An 8089-nucleotide genomic window follows, 5' to 3' on the forward strand; every position below is an offset into this window, starting at 1 on the left:
GTGATGGAGCTGGGAGAACTGAGAACCTGTCAGTACCAGGCATCAGTGGTCCCTTAGTGACTGAATGGGGTATTAGATGGATAGATGCAAAGGAAGTGCTAATTAAAATGACATTTCCACCGTATCAGATGAAATCCTCCTGCTATTCCCTGGCAGATCATATGGCCATCCATCCATATCCACATAGAGTCACTTGTGGTGCTGCTTTTATTCTCTTTTATTTTTTTCAGATGACCTTGACTGGCTTTAGCCAAACCTGCTCTACAGCATTTAGAACACCTACAAGCCCAAGGCCCTTATGGGAGGAGCCCTGTGTCTCCAGCAGCTATTGGCCAAACGCCCTAATGGGAGGAGCCCTGTGTCTCCAGCAGCTACAGGCCAAACGCCCTTATGAAAGATGCATCTCCAGCAGCTATTGGCCAAACGCCCTTATGAAAGATGCATCTCCAGCAGCTATTGGCCAAACGCCCTTATGAAAGATGCATCTCCAGCAGCTATTGGCCAAACGCCCTTATGAAAGATGCATCTCCAGCAGCTATTGGCCAAAAGCCCTTATGGGAGGAGCCCTGTGTCTCCAGCAGCCTGCGTCCTCCTCCTCCTCCTCATGTGGGTTTAGGACTGTGAGACCACTTTGCCTCAGTGGGAAGGCATTTGAAGTGCATTATGTATTCAGTCACATACCACGCAGCAGAGCACACACACACACACACACACACACACACACACACACACAAACAAACACACACACACACACACACACACGCAGCAGAGCAGCGTGCGCGACCCCCTCTGCGGGTTCTCTCCTGACAGCGGAGAGACAAAGACGCCATTAGAGGAGTTATTATCGGCCTTGACATCATCACGGGAATGTTGCACAATTACTGAGCCTCTTTTCTCCAGAGGCACCGCTACTCTGCTGGAGAGACAGTTAGACAGGGCTCCAGTCTCTTCATCATCTTAATGCTAGACATGTTTATACATCCTTGCAGAAGGATGGCAAATGGGGATATTGGATCTGTAGGCATGGATCTGTAGAGTCTTCCAGAAGGTAGAAGTTCAAAAAAGTCATGGCTTGGATGGGAGGAGTCTCTGATAATGTGCTTTGCGCGATTTAAGCTACGCTCAGCATACAATGAGAGGACTGATGGAAGGTCACAACCAATAATGTTGGAGGCTTTGGTCACCACTCTCTCCAGTTTCATTTTTGTGCGACTGTCAGAATTTCCATACCAGACAGTTATTGGTGCGGTGATGACACTTCCTATGATGGCTTTATAGAATGTTGCACAATTACTGAGCCTAGTTTCTCCAGAGGCAGCACCACTCTGCTGGAGAGACAGTTAGACAGGGCTCCAGTCTCTTCATCATCTTAATGCGAGACATGTTTATAAATCCTTGCAGAAGGATGGCAAATGGGGGATATTTGTGTGGAACCGGCCTAAAAGAATTCCTGACTGATGCTACAGGGAAAGAATTTTGAAGCAGGCTAATTGGCCTCCCTTCACCACAGATGGTGTGAAGAAGAAAATGTTTTCTCAATAAAATATCAATACAATATATTGTGTGTGTGTGTGTGTGTGGGTATGTTTGTGTTTTGAGTAAAATGCAGTTGTCAAGAACATGAGGTGTTCTCAAAAGTTGCTCACACAGTGTCTAAGTCATATAGTGAAGCAATAAGGCAAGTGAAGCAAAGAGCCCATTATCTAGTCATTATTTAGACACAAATGGTAAATAACAGGAAATAACCTGTACAAAGCATGCCTGACAGAGCCATACCAAAGGATTCAACCAAGAATGAACTTGCTCGGAGTACCTCTTAAATGTGTCAATAGCACTTTTCTATTTATAAAAGCAGTAGCTCTGAAATATAAGGCAAAGATAGATCTATTTGTGAACTTCTTCAATCAGAAGGAGTTTCAATTCTACGAAAAAGTACAAAATTGCTTGTCCTTGTGCACCACGGCCCATTTTGCATCAAACCTTTCTCAAACCAAGGTAAAAGCCATTAAAGAACAAATATGTATTACAGTTACTGTACACAATCATTAAATGAACATGATATGTCATCAGAGATGAAGGAAACATGCTAAACTGAAATATTGGCTTCTCCGACAACATTGCTACAGTAAGTAGCCACAGAGCGGAACATCTGTTTGTGTGTTTTGACCTTGGTGATTCCGCCAACTACCGACACAGATGAAAAGACAATCTACAAGACCATATTTTCAAGTTCCTTTATCAGGAACGAAACGGCTGCTTGTCTCCCTTTCATACCTAGGGTTCAAGGGTTTCGTCATAAGAGGCCTCGGGTTTGGTTATTGTTCATATTTTCCTCCACTCAATCAAAGGGCCTCAGCAAGTCCCCCACACCTAAGGGCCTCCCAAGGCCGAGCACAGAGTAACTGAGGCCGGTCACAGCATGGACTTTCCCACGGTTTAAACACTACTGTACTCACTCTTCCGGAAGGCTCCGTAAGCCTTTTATGCTGGGACGGACAAAGACAATGAAGGCAAATCCAAGGGGCATAACAAGGGCCACAGGATTGTTTCCTTCAGGGAGGTCTGCCACTGTAGCGCTTCAATGCTGGGACCATGAGGCCTGCTACAGGTCATAAGACCCCTACCTTCATCATATAGGGGCCACAGTGAGCAGAGCGGATACACACTGGCAGGTTTGAACTCAATTAGTGCCCCGGGGCAAACACATACATGGCACTGTTACAGTTAGAAAAATCGTGGGGTGCCCTCCACGGTTATAAATCTATCCGCTCAATGGATGGAGGCCTTAAGGCCATAAGAAATGAATGGACGAGGTCATATGCAAAGAACTCCGCAACACGAGGCGGGGGAGGCACGGCTTGGGTCTCGGCAGGCAGCCTACCGCACTGAAAACATCTGCAGCAGATGTTGAAAAATCACACGGAGAGTTGCACTCATGGGGAAAACAAATTAAAGGCGGCCAGCTTCAAAAGAGCAGGCTTACCCAGCCATAGTCCTTTCGAGGTCTTACTGGTCTCAAGTGGATCCTGTTTGGCTCACCCCTGGCTTCCCTCCACTGGAGGGCCTTTTAAGCCTTTCTTAAATGGAAGAAGTACAAATTTGGTAGAGGTTTGTTTGAGTATAAATATTCATACGTAAGTGGCAGGATTAAGGAGCGAGAACACTGACATATTGATTTAGGAGCGAGAACAGTTACACTGACATATTGATTTACCAATTGTGAAACCATTTAAATATCTCTGATGAAGTTGTTCAACCTTCCACATTTTTTTAAACTCTAAAATCGATACAATTCATCAACAATAATAATAATAATAATAATAATCAACTCTGTGCGTACATTTAGATGTTCGTATTGAACATGTGAGCCATTTCACTGAATGCCATCTTTTAAACCAACTAATCCACCTTCCACTGTGTGATTATCTATTGATTTTGGTGACCCCATGTCGGTTACATCAGGTGACCTCCAGCCTAATCTAGTGCTTTTGTGACAGGGACATACAATCCATTTGCCATTATCCATATCCATAACATTTTCTTAGTTTTTTTTCCTAAATGCTCGTTTGTTCCAATGTGACTGTGTCATTTTGAGAGCTTCCGTGCACAGCACCAGCAGCGCTCACACGCCGGTCCGGGTCTAAGTGGTCTGGAACCGACAGTAAGAACCCGCTGGAGAGCTCGCCTGCAATCAGCAGTGATGGCAACAATAACCGACCCTAATCCCTGTTTCTGCGTAGGAAAATGAGTTAATGATTTGCCATGTGGACCTGTTTCTCCTCTCACTGAAGTGATTCCCACCCCTCCTCTGCACTAAAATGGACTGGAGTGTAGCTCCAGACATCAGAGCCAATTACATCTCTTCACTTGTAAAAGGGTGAAACCTCAATCTTCAAACTTCTTGAAACACCCGTATGAATATTCATAGCCAGTCGTAATCCACAGGGCATATTTAAGTTTTATCTAGGGGTTACTTTCACACATTAAATCTAGTGATTAGGAAATGCACAGAATGAGTATAAATAACTAATGTATACCTTATAGTAGTCGCATAATCTTATTATTACATTTCTTTTGGTGAACAACGCATATTTCATCAAATTCCAAAGTATCGTGTCTGTGCAACTGTGTTTTCTGGCTCTTTTTTCATTCTCTTATGAAAAGTGGTTTGTAAAAAAAGAGAGCCCTCTTAAGTGAGGGTTTCAGGGACCAGGAGAGTGTCTGGAGTGTCACTGCTTTGTCTTCAGCGGGAGGCCAATATGCATGAGGGCTGTTGAGCTGGGATACAAAATGGCCAAGAATACATAATCTGTTACAAAACTGAACATGACTCAAATGTTATTTTACTAGTATCGCACATATTTACAATGGACTTCATCCTGGTGCCTACCAAGGCCCTACGCCTAATAAGGAAAGTTGATCTTGTATCATGTGTATATGTTGCATGTATAATAATGTATTTCATCCTGATATTTGATCTGATTCCTCCTTTCACCTCTTCCCCTCCTCCCTTTTCTATTCATGACCTCTATCTCTGCAGATGGGTACACCTTTTGAGCTATGAGAGGGGCAGCGGGGGGCGACAGAAGTGTGTGTGTGTGTGTGTGTGTGTGTGGATGTGTGTGTGTGTGTGTGTGTGTGTGTGTGTGTGTGTGTGTGTGTGTGTGTGTGTGTGTGTGTGTGCAATGGTGACATTCAATGGTGGCTAGGGACAGTAGAACCGTTGGAGATGGAGAGCGGGAGGGAGAGCAACCAAAGCACCTCACTCCAAGAAGCACACTGCAGTAAGCACCTCACTCCAAGAAGCACACTGCAGTAAGCACCTCACTTGAAGAAGCACACTGCAGTAAGCACCTCACTCCAAGAAGCACACTGCAGTAAGCACCTCACTCCAAGAAGCACACTGCAGTAAGCACCTCACTTGAAGAAGCACACTGCAGTAAGCACCTCACTCCAAGAAGCACACTGCAGTAAGCACCTCACTTGAAGAAGCACACTGCAGTAAGCAGCTCATTCCAAGAAGCACACTGCAGTAAGCAGCTCACTCCAAGAAGCACACTGCAGTAAGCACCTCACTCCAAGAAGCACACTGCAGTAAGCACCTCACTCCAAGAAGCACACTGCAGTAAGCACCTCACTCCAAGAAGCACACTGCAGTAAGCACCTCACTCCAAGAAGCACACTGCAGTAAGCACCTCACTTGAAGAAGCACACTGCAGTAAGCAACAGAAACGTATCCTTGCCACCTACTTATTCACAGGCTTATCTTTCACCGCAGCACAAAGAAAGCAAAAGTCCCTTTCCATCAAAAGCCAGTGGTGCTCATATGAACATCTGGCCAGAAGAACCCCTCGACACTTGCATTCAAGTCCCTGCGGTCATTGGGCAGCTGTGTCTCACGGTACCACAATCAGTATGAAACCACAATTTATTGAGAGTCAGGGAAGACAAGCAAATCCAGCAATTGCATTGCAACTCAACCATGCCAACCATACAACAACAAATGATAGTGTCTACCTCATATTTTTTTGGGTTTCATTTAACTCAGCAATAGAGGCGATGGTATAGGGAACATGTGCCTCACCGAAAGGGCGCCGTTAGTATGGCTCAACTTTTTTGATTCATCACTTGCCTCAGGTGTACGGTTGTTTTTTTAAAAACATGTTTGCCAGCAGACAGTAGTTTACCTTTATCTTTTATTAATGCTTGTGGTTGCTAGGGAGAAACTTGGGTCAATAGTTACATTTCAACCGTCACCATTCTTGTGTTAGCTCCACTGACATATGGTACAACGGGGGGGGATATATACAAGAAAAATGGAAGGCAGATCAGTGGTAGGCCTATATGGAAATTTTACAGATTATTGCAAAAAAATACCATTTGCATTCTAATCATCTGCGTCAGAATCGCATGTTTTTGTGCTGAATCTATGCAGCAAGGAGTGCCTCATGGGCCGATGCTTAATCTCTGCCTGCAGCCACAGCTGTACAGCTGGATAGCTCATGTGTTCATACATAGTCATTCGGTGAAATCCAGGGATTAACTGACTCTTGAACAGACCCATCCTCCTGCATACTGAGTGCTGGCCACCAGTGTTCTTCCTGCTACTGCAATGTGGATGCTTTTCCACTGTTGGTGCGTCTGCCATGTTGATGCTTTTCCACTGTTGGTGCGTCTGCCATGTTGATGCTTTTCCAGAGTTGTTGCTACTGCCATGTTGATGCTTTTCCACTGTTGGTGCTACTGCCATGTTGATGCTTTTCCAGAGGTGTTGCTACTGTTAAGCGTGAAATACACTTCTGCATCCTTCTCCGACCTTCTCCGCCCTCCAAAATAAATGGGCGGGTGGTCGGATTCAGAAGGATTGAATAATATGTCATTTATCAACCAATGTAATACAATGGTGTTGGCTGTAAGTAAACTCCACTTCACGTTTTTGACAATAAAATAAATCCCATTTAGGATAACAGCCTTCTTCCTATGTGCGGGAGTTTGTTTAGGCCTGGGTGTGACAATGCAATTACAGGCGGAACATTGGTATAATGGAAGGAGTTTAAAAATAAACTGTCATCTGGAGAGTTTAAAACAATACAAAACGAGGGGAAATCTACTGTATGGACATATTTCTAGTCAATGCTGGTGTAGTATATAACGTGAGTTGTATTAAGGCATAGCAGATGCCTAGCATGTGTCAGCAATTTAATTCCGTTCTTGCAATGTGAATAATTTAATTTCGATATGCTTATCTCGCCCTTGCCAGCGCTTGTGCGTTTAAAGGTGCTTGTTTTGTGTGAGCCAGTTCATTTTTCTGTTGATGCTGGAGTTTAATAAAGGCAGGGTATTCATATAAAACGTATGTAAATGTGTCAGTAGTATGAGAGACATCGACTCGGTGGGTGATAATGTCGTTGGGTGATAATGTCGTTGGGAAATAATGTCGTTAGTGGACCAATCACAGCCAAGGGGGTATCCGACCCTCTCCGACTCTCTACGAAAAGTTAGAAAAAAGCGTTCCTCTCCGACAAGCTCTCCGAGGGCTCGGATGGGCCTTAACACCTGGGGGAAGGTGTTGCCAAGGCGTGCCCAAGTGTCCCTCTACGACCAGATTGCAGAAGTGTAAATCAGGCTTTAGTACTTTTCCAGGGTTGTTGCTTCTGTTAGTACTGGTGCTTTTTACAGGGTTGTTGCTACTGTTAGTACTGGTGCTTTTACAGGGTTGTTGCTACTGTTAGTACTGGTGCTTTTCCAGGTTTGTTGCTACTGTTAGTACTGGTGCTTTTTTTTCTGTCACAACACAATAAATTCTTGTGCTTTTTACAGTCGCATACCTCAGAACACTGTGTACCTGTGCAGGACCTCAACAGTAACTTTACACACACATTCTTTGCCATTCTTTCACTGTCTGTCACACACACACACACATGGCACACTTAAACAGAAAAGGTGTACACTTCTAGACATGGATGCTCAACGCAGTGTGAATGCATGACCTCTGTAAAAAAAAAAAGAAAAATACAGAGGCATGAACTGGAACTCATGTCAGCTGTGACCTCTCTTGGAATGTTAATTTATTGGATTTTCTGAAGGGATCTGGGATATTTTCATAGGGGTGCTGAAGAATTCATCAGTCTCAGCCACTGTTTGCTTGGGGCAGCTTTTGCCAAATCCTCCTCTTTTATCACAGGGGGACACAGAGGCCAGTGAGACAGAAACACAGAAAAGCGTTCCATGAAACGGGACAAATGTGCAGGTTTACACTGGAGCGTGGGGATAATCACAAGTCATTTTCCAGTCAGTTGCTCCTAATCCCACCGTGCCAACAGAGATTCAAGATCCACTGATTTCAAGAGCTACACAGGTTTATAGTTAGGGCCTTATTAAGCTGAGGGACTGCAGCAGACTCCTGGAATCCCTTAGAGGCCGAGTGGCTCAATTCACTGGATCAGACGTGTCTTTGGGCGTTCACTCATCACTCCTGAATTCCCCTCTGTACCAATAAAGGCCATCCAGCGATCGTCTGAAAATGAACTGTGTATCGTTTATTATACTGCACAAAGAATTATGTTCCTAGTGTGATGGTGGCGATATT

This window comes from Sprattus sprattus, assembly GCF_963457725.1.
Source record: "Sprattus sprattus genome assembly, chromosome: 2".
Lineage (NCBI taxonomy): Eukaryota > Metazoa > Chordata > Actinopteri > Clupeiformes > Clupeidae > Sprattus > Sprattus sprattus.